Here is a 17243-nt window from a genome sequence, read left to right as displayed (position 1 = left end):
TATTTCAAATGCCATGTGTATAAATCTGCATCATATACACACACGCTTGAATTATTTACATTCTTCATAATTTAATGATTTCTTTTCGCAGGTTTATTAGTCATTCAATTTGTTTTTGTCATTGTTAGTGTTATTATGGCTAATGTTCAACTTCAACAGATTACTCAACCTCCTCCATTCCTCAGTAAGCCTGGTAGCCCTGAAATTATTTGGTCAGAGTGATTTAGACTCTTTGAAAACCACTTGGTCGCTATTGATGCTGTGGGTTATCCCTCTGCCCGAAAATTTGCATTACTTTTTGGATGCCTTGGCCAAGCAGCCCAAAGAATTTTCCATAGTGTTGTTCCTAGTCCCCCACCTACTTCACGCTGGTGATGGACAGTGGAATGTCTATTTAGAAGCAGTTACACGTCTAAAGAAGCAGTTCTCAGAAGAACCAAATATTATGCTAGAGCGACATAATTTGTATTCAAAGAAACAAATGGAGGAAGAGAAAGTTGAAGAATACATATCTGCACTCAGAGTTCTGGCAACCACATGTGATATCGGACCATTATCTGATAATTATATCAGGGACCAATTCGTTTTTAATTGCGCTTCACTTAAAATTAAGGAGAGGATTTTAGGATGCAAAAATCCTGCTCTGTCTGAGGTAATTGACTTGGCTTTGAGCATTGAACGTTCCGCTCTTTCCAGTAAAGCTATGCAAGATGCCTCTAAAAACTGAATTAATTTTGTTTCTTCTCCTGAAACTGATAATGACAGTTCCATATGTGCAGTAAATGTTAAAAGCAAAAATACGAAATAAGTTCAAAAGAAGCAGTCATTTATTTGTTATAGATGCGGGTCAAAAAACCATATTGGAAATTCTCCTAATTGCCCCGTCATCAACAAACGATGTGTCATTTGTAAAAAAATGGGTAATTTTCAAGGGGTATGCAGAAACGCTAAAAAGTCATTTAACGTGAACTATATCGATTCAGATATTGATTCCTGTTCCAATTCTCTCAACAACATAGTTGTTACATTAGATTGTAATGATGAAAAAGATTCTATAAAAGGCCCCTTATGTTCTGCGATTATTGACAATGTTCTTTTACAGGTGATGGCTGATTCAGGCTCTCCTTTTACAATCTTAAGGGATACTACTTTTTATGATTTATGGACCAGAAAAGTTGATCTTATCCAATCTGATGTGAACCCAAAAGCATTTGGAGAAAAAGATATTAAAATGATTGGGTATTTCTCTGGTTTGGTATAATGTCTTGGTAGAGAAACTATAACAAAAATGTATGTTGCAGAGAAAGGGAAGAATATTATCGGCTGGAAGGACCTTGCTCGCATGGGGCTATATTTGGTTCCTGGCAATGAAAATCCAATTAAGGTCGGGGAGCTTCCTGTAAGTAACATTGAATGTAACATGTCTGATTCCGATTCTAAAGTGCTAAAAGAAATTATTTCTGAGTTCAAATCAGTGTTCAGCAACACAGTAGGGTCTGTTAAGGGTTTTGAACACCACATCAGATTAGTCCCTGGAGCTCAATCCATTTCACATAAAGTTTGCTCTGTACCTTTGAGTGTGAGGAATGTATTGAAAGTTACTTTGAAGAGTTTGTGCGATCAAGGAATTATAGAATCTACAGATTCTTCACAATGGGTTGCCCCCATCGTAGTCGCACGCAAAAAGTCTGGCGAGATTCGGCTGTGTGCAGACTTGCGTGGTTTAAACAAAAATATTATTGTAGACTGCCATCCGCTCCCTAAAATTCACGAGTTATTAGCAAATTTGGGGGGGCTAAATGGTTTCACTAATCGACTTGAGATCAGCTTATCACCAGGTTCCACTGTCAAAAGATTTCCAAGAGATAACGACCTTTGTTACTCCTTTTGGAACATACACATTTTTACATCTTCCTTTCGGCCTTGCGTCGGCTGGGAGCGTTTTTCAGAAGGTCATGGATACACTTTTTCGCTAGATTAATGGTGTACAGGCCTATTTAGACGATATTTTGATTTATGCTAAATCGTTTGAGGAGCACAACATGATTTTGAAGCAAGTTCTTTCAATTTTGATGTCTAAGAATATGACTGTACATGATGACAAGTGCAAGTTTGCAGTTCAGGAACTGGAATATTTGGGTCACACAGTTTCCAGCCAAGGAATTAAACCGAAGTTTTCAGTTATTAGAGCCATTGACGACACCAAACACCCTACTGATAAGGATTCATTGCGATCTTTCTTAGGTTTGGCAGAATATTATGCCAGATTTGTTCCTTCATATGCTCAAGTTGTTGAACCTTTGCGCATGCTTCTAAGAAAAGGTAAACGTTTCAGCTGGTCTTCTGATCTCAAAAAGGTTTACTGATTGTCCGTCTGCTCCGGCGCAGATGTTGATATTCGTCTAAAAAATTCACAGGGTGAGATGCATTTGTCATCGGCGCGGCCCCTTCTGTGGAAACATCTGATTCTTGTGGCCACTGTAAAGTGTGCAAGAATAGTACCTACACCAAGATGATCGAGTACAACGGCATTAAGAAAGAGATCAAACAATTCCTTATGTATAGTTCCACCCATGTGATTTATGTGATCGAATGGCCCTGCAAGTTGTGGTATATAGGGAGAACCACCCTACTTGCCAAGAAACGCATTCTTGAACACTGTCGGGCCATCACTCACAATGATGAAAAGTATCCGGTGGCCAGGCATTTTAGAGACAAACATTTTTCCAACACCTCCCTCCTCAGATTCTTCATTTTAGAAAAAATCACCAGAAACTCCAGGGGAGGTAACAGGGTGCTGAAACTGAGGCAGAAGAAGTCCAGATACATTGTTGACTTTCAGTCAAAGGACCCGGGAGCCTCAAGCATGATGAGGAACTAGCCATACATCTGAGAGAGGACTAGTGAAGATACCCTACAGTCATTAGCCCCACCGTTCCAGTCCCAGTTAGAGAGCGGGTTCTAGTCATGACATAGGGGACATGCCCGTTCTCTCCTCTTCCTATGATTTCAGTGCATGCAAGAATGTTTATTTATTTTGATAGTCTATGTGATGTATCATGTTTTTAATTATCAGTGCAACTAATTTGGTTTTATCTTATATGTTTTTCCAGGAAAGGAAGGGGCCCAATCACCGCACTCACTGTCACGGGCTACCCACCCTTTTCACCATCTTCACATCATCTTCTCACTGAGCACACCGTCACTGATGGGCACCTGTGGCAAGTACGATTGACTTGTTAGACAGTAACGCATACTGTTGGACTTCATGTTTCTTGCAGTCACCTGTCAAATTTGTCGTCCAGCCAGACCGCTGGTCGTCTGATATGTGTGCACATGCTGGCTTAGATATATTCTTTGCGGATCACTGACACAATATCGACGGAAAAAATATCGACCTACACAAAAATCGACGTTGGAATATCGGAAGCAAGAATATCGACAGCCTATCTACAACATGGTAAGTACAAAAATATCGAAACAAAAATATCGAAGTTAAAAATATCGTAATTAAAAATATATATATTTTTTTTAAAATAAACAAAAGTGTAAAATAAAGTAAATAATACTTATAAACCAAATAAACATAGTTAAACATATTTAATAATGTTTACAATTAATAAGTAATATATATACAATAATATAACATTAATTAAACATATACATAAAAAATATAATATATACTTACCTAATAATAAGTTTTAATAATTATTTTAATAACTTATATATTATTAAAAAGTATTATAAATTACAAATACATCTACACACATAAAACAATAACATAAATAAAAAGTAAATAATTATATTTAATAAATGTAATACATTAAAAAATTAAATATACTTTCAATATTTTTAAAATTATTAATATACTACATTATCAAAAATAATAATAAAAATATTAAATAGCTAAATAAATAAAACTGCTATTCAAAGTCCCAAAAAAAATACAGTAATGATAACATTAGATAACCTAACACTTAAAATTACTATTCCAACTTCAGAAAATGCAACAGTGGGGAAAGCGTTGGATAGCGTAGGGATAAAAATTACTATTCCAACTCCAGAGGGGGCAACAGTAGGGAAAGCGTATGATAGCTTAGGGGTAAAAACTACTATTCCAACTCCAGAGGGTGCTACAGTAGGGAAAGCGTTGGATAGCGTAGGGGTAAAAATTACTATTCCAACTCCAGAGGGGGCAAAAGTAGGGAAAGCGTTGGATAGCATAGGGGTAAAAATTACTATTTCAACTCCAGAGGGGGCAAGTAGGGAAAGCGTTGGATAGCGTAGAGGTAAAAAGTACTATTCCAACTCCAGAGGGGGCAACAGTAGGGAAAGCGTTGGATAGCGTAGGGGTAAAAATTACTATTCTGACTCCAGAGGGTGCTACAGTAGGGAAAGCATTGGATAGCGTAGGGGTAAAAATTACTATTCCAACTCCAGAGGGGGCCAGTAGGGAAAGTGTTGGATAGCGTAGAGGTAAAATTACTATTCCAACTCCAGAGGGGGCCACAGTAGGGAAAGCGTTGGCTAGCGTAGGGTAAAATTACTATTCCAACTCCAGAGGGTGCTACAGTAGGGAAAGCGTTGGATAGTGTAGGGGTAAAAATTAATGTTCCAACTCCAGATGGTGCAACAGTAGGGAAAACGTTGGATAGCGTGGGGGTAAAAATTACTATTCCAACTCCAAAGGGTGCTACAGTAGGGAAAGCACTGGATAGCGTAGGGGTTAGAATTACTATTCCAACTCCACAGAGTGCAACAGTAGGGAAAGCGTTGGATAGCGTAGGGGTAAACATTACTATTCCAACTCCAGAGAGTGAAACAGTAGCGTAGAATTTAAATATAACATACTTATAAAAAAATTGTATTTAAAATAATAAATAATTTAATTTTTTAATAACTACATCATTTACGAATACCCATTAATAATTATTAAAAACATAAGTACAATTGAATAAATAATTAACAATAAATTAACAATAATTAACAATAAATTAACAATAAATATTAATTAATAAATATTAGTCACCAAATAATAAATATTGAACAATAAAATATTTTTCATTACAACATTTTTAATTATTTAAAATTAATTCACAATTAAAAAATATTAAACAATAAAATTATTTTTCATACCAAATAATACTTTTTATGAAACATTGATAACCAATTAATTAAAACTAATAAAAAATAATTACCAATTAAAAACATTAATTGCCAATTAACAAAATTAATTACCAGATAAAAAATTAATTACAATTATTTGCCAATTAAAAACATTAATTACCAATTAAAAAAAGTAATTACTAATTAAAACAATTATTTACCAATTATAAACATTAATTACTAATTAAAAAATTAATTATCAAATAAAATATTTAATTGCCAATTAATAATTAATTAAAAATAAAATATTTACACATTCCAATAAATAAAAATAAACCATTAATTAATTGTAATTAAATTACTTCCCACCCAATTCCCCTATAAACCCACAACCCGCTACAGAAATAAACACAAACATTAATTAAAATTAATTTATAATTCCTAAAAATTAATATTTAATTTAGTATATTTAAATTACTTCCCACCCTATTCCCCTATAAACCCACAACCCGCTCCGGTACTAAAACATAAAATGTACTTAAAAATAACATTATTAATATATAAAAATAATACACATATAATTTAAAACAAGTAAAATACTTAACAAAAAAATATTACACATACATAATAAAATACATAACAATAATACTAATATTAGTAACTTCGATATTACTTACATCGATATAAAAAAATCGATATTACTTACCTTAGGGTCGATATTCTGTCCAACGAAATTCTTGACCTCAATATTATGTACCTTCGATATTTCCAACACAATATTTTTGTAGGTCGATATTTCAAACTCTATATTTAGACTGAGCACCATTTTTTTACGCATTATTGGCACCCTCGTATTTTACGTGTCAGCACATTTGCAACCTACTTTCCCTATCTGTCTGAACAGTAGTTTTGGCCAGGCAATTCACGTTGCAACAGATTCCGTGCCGCATTATTGCAAGTTGTAGTGAGCACAGTCAATTCTGGCCATGTTGTACAGACCACCAAGTTGGCAAACATGACGCCTAGCAGAACAGCATGTACTCTGTTGGGCTGCCATCTGGCACATAGGGGCCGATTATGATTGCGGTTTTTCCGCATCCTCCGGGCCAGCGGAAGTGTCCGCCGGCCCGGAGTATGCGGAAAAACCGCTGCCGAGCCTTCAAAGACCCCCCGCCAGATTAGGATGGCTGGGGGGTCTGGAAGACCGTCCGCCGCGGTCGTCTCGACCGCGGCGGAAAAGCTCTAACATGTCTGGCGGTGTCTATCAGACACCGCCAGCCATCCTAATCTGGCGGGGTGTCTTTGAAGGCTCGGCAGTGGTTTTTCCGCATCCTCCGGGCCGGCGGACGCGGACACCGCCAGGCATATTAGGATGTCTGCATTCCTCTGCTTTTCCGCTGTGGAAAAGCATACGGACTTTCACTTCGGGGGCCTGTTGCGGGCCCCCTGGGTGAAGGGGGTGGGGGATGCACATGGGGGGTACCTATGGTACCCCCCTTCATTTACGTGCACAAAGCAGCAGCCACGCAAATGCGATGCATACATTTTTAACCTTGCGGCGGGTGCAGCTTGAAGCTACACCCGCCGCAATGTTAAAGATAGAGGATGTGACCGCCACGCTGGCGGTCACATCATAATCTGCTCGGAGGGAACGCCGCAGCCCCTGCGGACGTTCCCTCCTCCTCAGGGTTCGCGGACGGACTCAAGTCCATCCGCGATCCTAATCGACCCCTTAGATGGGCAAAGGTAGGAGTCACACACCATTGTTTCTTCGTGCTAGACTGCCTGTTCACTGCAAACATTCATCAGCCGGGTTGGCCAAACACGCTCTTAATTTGATATTTTCTATGTCATATTTTTCAAATATCATATCTGTTAAGATTTGTTTTTGCATTTGAATATTTATATTCATCATGAGTTGTAGACATTGTGTGGCAAACAGAAGAACTGATTACAAGCATTTGCTATACATTCAGTTGTCACATTATACATTCCAATATGTCTGACATGTATTTCACTGAGCAGCATGAAATGTGAGTCCTTTGTTTATGTCCTTGTATTCTCCTTGCACACAAGTTTTATCAGTATGGCTTCTATGCACATTCACTTACGTGAACAAGGTTTCTCTGCAAGACGAAACTTGTTGGAGTAGGTGAATAAACACCCTTGGATTATGGACTGCCTGCGTGACTTCGTTACTGAGAGCGCATTTACGTAGGAATTTTTGTGGATATATATATATATATATACGAGTTGCTAAATTGTTCTAGCATTTTAAGTGGATCTATGAACATTTTACAGGCTTCTATCAGGTGGGCGTAGTTTTGTTTCACTGCATATAAACTTGTAAAAAAAGTTAACACTCTGCATGTGATCAAGGGCCCACGAGCCCGAAACGCGTCATTGCTGTTAACTTGCACCAGTAAAATCCATCTGTGGCCAGATCCTGGGTCTGTTTCCTTTGTAGCTTCGCCGGTCTGAATGAATGGAGGTGGCTGTTGGAGTGTTCTTTTGCATATTACTACGGAAGTTGGCTTGCTTCCGGTAATGGACCCCATCCCCTGAAGTCGGCGTTCGCCTGCAAACCTCTGCCTGTTCTGAATCCCTATCGGAATTTTGGTGGACGCCCCCTCTCACAGCCGAAAGACTTTCACCGTAAGCGTGTGAGAAAATCATCGTCACTGAGGTCGGATGACCCGTGGAAACAGTGTGGAATCGGCAAAGCAACGCGGTGATTCTGTGGCAGAGTGGAGGTGGGGAGGTTATTTGATCGGCGAATACAAGGCAGTAGCTGCCTGAGCAGAAGCGAGGCTACCTACTGCATAACGTGTGTTTGCAACAGCATGTCGGCAGAAGCTGTCCGTGCACGAGAGGCGGAGGCTGCAGGGCTTTTTGGCAATATACCTGTTGTAGCGTCTGGTTCTAAAAATGCTCCGGGTTACAATGAAGCCAAAGAAGACACCAATGTGAAAACACTTTATAAAGAACTAGAAAAAACAAAAGACTCGAAATCACCAAATGGTGGGAACATTACTCATTATCTAAATATGCAGATGTGGGGAGAGTGCCGAGAGGCTTGAGGATTCTGTTGGCACCCAGTTTTGACAAACCTAATCCTTTGATGTTGAAGGAGTGGGGACAAAGCAATTTAGCAGCTTCAATGAATCTGGTACATATTTTTATTAAATATGCAGCAATTGATCAAGAGGAAGATTTAAAAGAAATTGAGAGGTTGAACATCGAAATAGACAAATTTGATGAAACTGAGGCTTCCAAAAAGTTGAAAGAGACGATGGCGGAAAGCCTTAAAAAACACGAAGATAAGATCAAGGTCAGAAAAGTACATACATTTGCACGTGATCAAGCGGATTACGACAATGGCCAAATCTTTACTTTCGCCCGGAAATACAGTGCAGCCAAACGCCAACAATACAGCACAAAGAGTACTAAACAAGTAAACCCTCAAGCGACAACAAGATTGGCCAAAACTAATAATGAAGAAGTCTCTAGTCAAGATTCGATATCCCTCACCAGTGAATCCAGTAGAGATTCAGACTCCCCTACATATCCGGCCACTATCTTGAATTTGGAAGAAGAGTTGGATTTTTTAGTGGAGAAAAGACTCCAGACTTTGAGACCACGTCCAAAAAATCCAACAAAACCCGGAGAAACAAAAAAAGACGAGAAAGAAGATGCAAGCGCATTAAAAAAGCCACGGCAAAGAAAGAAGCCGAACGTAATGTGGCAGAGGAAATGGAAATAGAGGTAAGTCGGTTATCAATCTTTCCGATATAATTTTGACCAAGGCTGAACAACAATTACTTTCACTAGGTCTCAATTATTGCCCAAAACAATCATTCAACTATGCGGCTACCCGCATACACGTCTTTTGTTTCATAAGGAAGCTCAAACTAAAGAAGTTCTTCTCCTTACAAAAACTAAAGGAAAGAAATGAGTCGGACACTGGGCCTGCCATAGCCATCACGGAGTGTGAAGCAGGAGTTATGTCGGGGGATGTAGGTACTCTTTTATCTCTTCATGACCTGCATGATGCGACTGATTCTCAGCCAAGTGGTCCAGATATCAGTCTGAGCACACAAGCCAGACTGAACAAAATTAACAGACTACAAAAAGGAGCGGGGTTATCCCCATTCAAAAGCAAATCTATCTTTGTCCCTCTACTTACAAAGGATGCGATAGACACGTTCCACGACTGCGTTTCTAATGAGATTAAACATCTTTACAGAACTACCAGAGCCAAGTCGAAAACGAAATACCAACGACAACAAGCTGACTATACTACCCTTATGAAAAAGTTGAGTACTAACCCAAAAATAGTAATTAAAACATCTGATAAGGGTGGTAATGTTGTTATTTGGTCTAAGAAGGATTATACCACAGAAGCATACAGACAGCTACATGATGTGAAATTGCTATGAGAAAACCACCCACAAAGAATATGTTAAGGCCAAAGAGACTCTCCGTAAGTTATTACACAAGTGGGGCAGAGAGGGCCTGATCTCCATGGAGGAATTCAAATTTATGAACAATGAATTCCCTGTCCTCCCAGCGTTCTATCTAATCCCCAAGGTCCATAAGAGTACGAGTCCAACGCCAGGTAGAACAATCATCTCGGCTATTAAAAGTGTCAGCGAATCAGTAGGACAGTATATTGATTTTTTCTTGCAGGATATGGAATTCTATGAACATAACAAGGTGATCATTAGCCTTATTGATTGGTGCCTACATAACAACTACTTTTTGTTTGGCAAAGATGTGTGGAAACAAGTTAGGGGCGTTGCGATGGGATCCTGTTTCTCCCCCAGCTATGCGTGTGTACACGTTGGCTGGTGGGAGGAACAGGTCCTGAGCGTCCAACATCGAACATGGGTCAATGAGAAGATTGTAAAGTATTTACGTTATATCGATGACGTCTTCATTCTATGGCAGGGAGATGAGGAGGAAGCAGCTACGTTTTTAAAAGAAATCAACACCAATTCCCTCAATCTTAATTTCACTTCCAAGATGAGCAAGCTAGAAATAGAGTTTCTGGATGTGAAATTATATGTCAAGAATGATAGGCTAGAAACCCCTATTTTCAGAAAACCCACAACAGGTAACACAACATTGCACGCTACCAGCCTACATCCCAAACATACGATAAGCAGTATTCCGTATGGGGAAATCTAACTACTTAAACGTATCTGTAGTTCCGCCAGTGATTTCAACAAGTGTGTACTAGAAATGAATGCTAGACTGAAGGCACGGGGCTACTCTGATTCCTTGTTACATCAAACATTGATGAAAGCACACATGCGCCCAAGAGAAAGCCTTTTTCAAACTAACCCTTTGAGCATAACAGAAACTGACACCAGTGTGGAGCCTGTAACAAAAACCAATACCAGCATTTAGCAATGAGGAGAATAAAATCAGAACCATTGTTAACTGATTTAATATTAGGACCACAACTACCAGATAGGCCGTTGGTCACTTTTCGGAGGGCGAACAATATGGGGTCAGTCTTGGACAAAGGCAGCCCAGAAATGAGAAAAAAAGATATGTGGCTCCAACCAGCCTCAGGGTTTCGTAAATGTTCCTCTTGTAGGGCGTGTAAATTCGGAATTAATAAAACCCACTACCGAACTCCGTTTGGTTCAAAGGATATTCCGATTGCAGGCAGCTTTAATTGCAAAACTGAGTTTGCTGTATATATCCTGACGTGCACCTGTGGCCTGAATTATATAGGCAGTACGAAATTACTGGTGCACGTCAGGATACTGCAGCATCTCAGAGCCATCCTGCATAGTGACCTCGCCTACCCGGTGGCACGGCATTTTAAGAACAAACATAACAATGATGTAACTTGCCTGTTGTATTTTGTGGTAGGGTTGGTTCATAAACTACGCAGGGGTGGCAACAGAGAATTGAAACTAAGGCAATTGAAGACAACTATGATTTTAGAATTTGACAGCAAATTGCCTAATGGTCTCAATAATTCGGAGGATATGTACAACTTCCTCTAAGGCTGTCTAAAATGGTTGTCTAATTACCTTCGTTTGGTTGCCTGATACACATGTTTTTTCTTTGCTTTTGAGGCCCCGTGCGTAACTGATTTATAGTCTAATGCAGTTCTGGTAGTCAGGTTCCCTGTTACCGCATACATGTGGAATATCTAGTATAGATTCGATGCACACTTTTTTCTAGTAACATTGGTAATTAAATAGGTAGTCAGGTTCCCTGTTGCCTTTTCTGATGCTCCATTTGTTTACCATCCTCCTGTAAATATTATGAAATTTTGTCCTTACTATTTAATTCCTTTAGTGGGTACGCACAAGTTTTTTTAAAATATGATGATTTTAAGGTAATTTAGTAAATGTGATATTTATGTGTTTTTAACAATGAAATACAGCTATGACCAGTTTTTTATTGTTTTTTATATGTATACATAGTTAGCTACTATCTAATCATCATATTTTATTAAATATAGTTTGCACTTTATTGCGCTCAGCTTTTTTGCACATTTCGTAGAGGTGGTATTGAAAAATTGCACAAAAAAAAGTGTTTGGTATAAACAGTTCTATTTATGCACTTTAAGATTCCCCCTGTTATGATGACTGTATAAGCGGATGAACTCAGTCTAGAAGCCAATTTATGTATAAATGTCATGTCATATAGGGCTAGCAGGATTTATCCTGGAATTTTTTCACTTTGTATTTTGCTACGAGTTGCTAAATTGTTCTAGCATTTTAGGTGGATCTATGAACATTTTACAGGCTTCTGTATTATATGCATTCATGCTTTGTAATGAGAATTTAACTTCATTCGCGTAAGCAATGTAATTATACAGTCTTTTCACCTTTTCTACGGTCATGTGACCAAGGAGGAGTGAGGTATCAGGTGGGCGTAGTTTTGTTTCACTGCATATAAACTTGTAAAAAAAAGTTACCACTCTGCATGTGATCAAGGGCCCACGAGCCCGAAACGCGCCATTGCTGTTAACTTGCGCCAGTAAAATCCATCTGTGGCTAGATCCTGGGTCCGTCTCCTTTGTAGCTTCGCCGGTCTGAATGATTGGAGGTGGCTGTTGGAGTGTTCTTTTGCATGCATATATATATATTCTCACGCTCAGTCTCCACTTAGTTTCGGTGCACTCCCAGGCAGGTGTCGGTCGCGGTAGTGGAAAAAACGCTATATAAAATCACTCCAATTCTTGGTTCCTTGAAAAGAATTACCACACTCACGGGGGCGTTCGTGAACTTTTTTATTTTCAGCCTCTGAACAAACCCGTTTTGGCGGCAATCCTTCTTCGGTGTTCATGACACATTGAAGACGGCATGTTAATAAAGGTTTGTTGACATACATAGAAGTCAGAAGCAAACTACCTGAAAAAGCTGCTTAAAAAGAACTGGCACATTCTGAAGACCGGCAGTGTTATTAGGGATGATATACTAACACATCCACTGGTCACATTTAAGAAGGCCAGGTCCTTACAGACGAGGAGTCATTTAGAAAAAGCGGCACCCAGAGTAAGCACCTTGAAAGAGATGAAGGGTTTTTTCCCTTGCAGCAGGTGCAAGGCGTGCGCCGGCAGCAAGAGAGTTCTCACATATACTCTACCAGACACAGGGAAATCCAAAGAAATCTCGAAATTTATCACATGTAGCACACCGTATGCAATGTACTGCTTAGTGTGCCCTTGTGGGCTACGCTATATAGGCAGCACTATTCATCAGCTAAATATTAGAGTTCTGGAACATCTCAGAGCAATAGATAAAGCACATGCTGCCTATCCAGTTGCACGCCATTTCGCTGAATTTCATCAAAGGGACAGGAGCAAATTACAATATTTTGGTTTGGATTATATTCCAACCACTATAAGAGGTGGTGACAGGCAACGCAAGCTACAGCGTTTAGAATCAAGATTTATCATTGACTTACTGACTAAATTTCTGAAGGTCTTGAACAGTGGGGAGGAGTTGATTGTACATTTAGAGAAATAATTGAGTAGTCCTTTTTAGTTTCAGATGAGTTCATTGTCCTCCATTGAAGTAAACATGAATTTAATGCTTATTAATTGAATAATTGTTTTATGATGAAAATGATTAACTGCAAAAATGTATTTGTAAATAGTATACATATCTGGTTCTCGCAGACAGTACATGAAAGAAGCTTCAAAGTAAGAGACATTAGCTGATCCACGGCGAGATTTTGTCTCATCTTTACCCCCTTTACATTGCACAAAGTGCATAGCACTATAATTAAAGTGATGTTTATTTTGCGCAAACACAACTATGTAATTTTCATCCATGATTTACATGTGTGCTTCGTGAATATGCAGTAATGAATTCCAATATGGCGCTCATTCTAGCTATGGGGTATTTGTCCCTTCTAAACTTCTATGTATGTCAACAAACTTTTATTAACATGCCGTCTTCGATGTGTCATGAACACCGAAGAAGGCTTGATGCCGAAACGCGTTTGTTCAGAGGCTGAAAATAAAAAAGTTCACGAACGCCCCCCGTGATTGCGGTAAATTTTTTCAAGCAACCAAGAATTGGAGCGATTATTTATATATATATATATATATATATATATATATATTCACTGAAAAAACCATAGGTTATAGACCATATATAGTTAGGAATTAGCATTTACAAAACCTTGAAAATTCACTGAAAAAACCATAGGTTATAGACCATATATAGTTAGGAATTAGCATTTAGAAAACCTTATTTTACTCACACAAAACCATTGAAATTCCATATATAGTTAGTTGCACTAACTATATATCGCGCACCCGCAATCCACTGCTGATGATGTCACATATTACATCATTCATGACATGGTCAGTGACATCACTGATGACATCACTGATGACATCATCTAGTGTCTGTGTGTTTTTGTAAAGTTTAAATACGTTTTACATATTGAAGAATGACTGGATGTATGGAAGACTGAGTGTGTGTGTGGCTGGCTGGGAGGTGTGTGACTCTGTGCATATCAATGTGTACTTGTATCAGTGATTGTATAAGAGAGTAAGTATGTGTTAGTATATGTGTGAAAAGTATGGTGTTCTGTGTTTAACTATAGATGAGGAAATCGAAGTGTGATTGATTCTTTACAGGACTGACTAGGTGTATGAGTGCATATGATAGTGTTCTAATAATAAGTGACTGTATGTATGAGTAATTGTATGGGTGAATGAATGAATGTGTGTGTAGACGTACGAATCAGTGAGTGCGTATGTAGTAACTGGTATTGGTGTGTCATGATGTCATCAGTGATGTCATTTGAGATGTCATCAGTGATGTCATTTCAGATGTCATTAGTGATGTCATCAGTGATGTCACTGAAGTATGGTGTTCTGTGTTTAACTGTATAGATGAAGAAATGGAAGTGTGATTGATTCTTTACAGGACTGACTTGGTGTGTGAGTAACTCCATGGATGAGTGGCAGTGTGTGACTGTCTGCATAGGTGTATGAGTGCATATGATAGTGTTGTAACAATAAGTGACTGTATGTATGAGTGATTGTATGGGTGAATGAGTGAATGTGTGTGTAGACGTAGGAATCAGTGAGTGCGTATGTAGTAACTGGTATTGGTGTGTCATGATGTCATCAGTGATGTCATTTGAGATGTCATCAGTGATGTCATCAGTGATGTCATTTGAGATGTCATCAGTGATGTCATCAGTGATGTCACTGACCATGTCATGAATGATGTAATATGTGACATCATCAGCAGTGGATTGCGGGTGCGCGATATATAGTTAGTGCAACTAACTATATATGGAATTTCAATGGTTTTGTGTGAGTAAAATAAGGTTTTCTAAATGCTAATTCCTAACTATATATGGTCTATAACCTATGGTTTTTTCAGTGAATTTCATTGGTTTTTTAACAGCTAATATCTGTAGCTGTAAAATGTATTCTTCTTTAAATCCAAAAATATATTTTATATGTTTATTAATAACTTTTTTTTTAAATATTTTTTTTTCTTAGTTCCCGCTTCGCGAATCGGGAAGCTTCCCGTTAGCTGACCTTGATGCCGCGATATAGACCGCGAGCCGGAAAACGTTTCTTTACCGCAACTGCCGCGTTAGAAAACAACATCGTGACGCCTCCCGTCCGCATGACGTTTCGCGTTGTCGCGTGATACGTCATATGACGTGCTACGTTAGCGAACTGGTACGCTTACCGAGTCGCAAAGCACAGGTTTCTGGAAGCAAACCAGGAGGCCCTGCAAAGCGCGTAACGTAAACACAGCAGGTCATGTGACTTGGTAATACCACTTTTCATTGGTTCATTTCACTTTTGGTTTCCTAATGATGTAAGACTAGGTCATATAATCTAAAATGAACACTTTTCATTGGTTGAGAACTATTGTTTTTCCCAAATGATGAAAATCCCTCCTTCTTTCCTCACTCTGACTTTCATCATTGTGAGAGAAAGACCCTTTGTTACCAGTGAGCAATGGCTTCTTTAGTAGCTTCAACTGGTGCTTCCCCACCACCTCAACCACATCCAAGGAAGAGTGGACCACCTGCTAAAGTTATAATTCAGCAAGAAGAGGAAGAAGAGGAACAGGACGACCTAGATAATCTCCCTATTATGGCCAGAAGATCTGTTGTACCGGAAGTAACGGGACCAGAGGGCAGGGAGATGGTGCCAAATATACAAACGAGATTTCGTGAAGTAAAACAAGTCTGCGTACATTGCAGTGGATTCATTTGCTACGGAGAAAGTAGCATCACTCTGATCAACAGAGCTATTGACAATCATGCTCATGTTTGTCCGAAACGCCCCAAACAATAAATTCTTTTTTTTTGTTTTGTTGCTCCTGTTGAGCCCTTTACAATGAATCGTTTTCGTTGCCCCCTCCGAAAAAAAAAAAATAATATATAAAACTGTTCAGAAAAATTCAAAAAAAGTAAAAAAATGTTCAGAAAAATAATAAAAAAAATATAAAACAACAAAAACAATAAAAAAAAAGTTCTTTTCAGAACTACCTCCCCGTTATTAAAAAATTGGTACAATATTTGGAACTGTGCCAACCTCTATTTCTCTTAGTTCGCTTCCCAGTTCGCTCCCCGGTACGCGAACCGGAAGCGAACCAAAAACATTTTTTTTTAAAAAAGAACAGTAAGTATAAGGGAAGGAAACAGACAGTTATGTTAAAAGAAAGACAGCTATAGGGGAGTAAACTAGAGATACTATTACCCGTAATCCACTGCTGATGATGTCACATATTACATCATTCATGACATGCTCAGTGACATCATCAGCAGAGGATTGCGGGTAACAGTATCCCTAGTTTATTCCCTATAGCTGTGTTTCTTTTAACATAACTGTCTGTTTCCTTCCCTTATACTTACTGTTCTTTTTAAAAAAAAAATTTTAGATCAGTCAGAAACAGTGAAAGTAATGAAATATAAAAGACTACGTAGAATATGAGCACTGTATGCAACAACTTTGACACTTACAGAAGCCTCACCTTCTCCATGCCTCCTACACAGTTCTACATGTACATCATAAATGCAAACAGAACAGAATTAATTATACATGTTAAATGGTTTATTTTTGCTGTTCTCAGAATGTATCAAATTTCACTAAAACAGTGACTTGAAGGTATTCATCATATAACAGCGGGGAAAAAAAAACACAATCAAAATGATTGGGTTTAAAAAACCCATACAACATAACAAATCAGAATTCAGAACTCCTTAAAGTTAACTTACTTTCCATGACGGCCAAGGATGTCCTATGAACAGCTTACACTCTGTTGTGCTGTTATTACTTTCAACCCGCCACTTTCTGAAAGAAAACCTCCATCGTTTTCAAAAACATGTTACATACAATAAATGACTTCTCGCTCTCTACCACACGTTTCCACAAGGCCAAATCGTGTCTGAGCCATTTATAACTCTTAGAATTCTTTTAAGCCAATCCCGTCATGTTGTATTTCCGCAACTTTCACAATTAAAATGTTGAAGATCATTTTCACAATCCTGGACTAGTAATATCTTCCCCTTCTTGCTCAATCATGTTCTACATTTCCTATCACACTGATACTGCTTACTATGAAGCAGACTTACACTACCTTTATGACTAGTACAATTATTTAATTCTCTACATC

Source organism: Lissotriton helveticus, chromosome 4_1 (assembly GCF_964261635.1).
Source record: "Lissotriton helveticus chromosome 4_1, aLisHel1.1, whole genome shotgun sequence".
Taxonomy (NCBI): domain Eukaryota; kingdom Metazoa; phylum Chordata; class Amphibia; order Caudata; family Salamandridae; genus Lissotriton; species Lissotriton helveticus.
Note: the sequence above shows the minus strand (reverse complement) of the source record.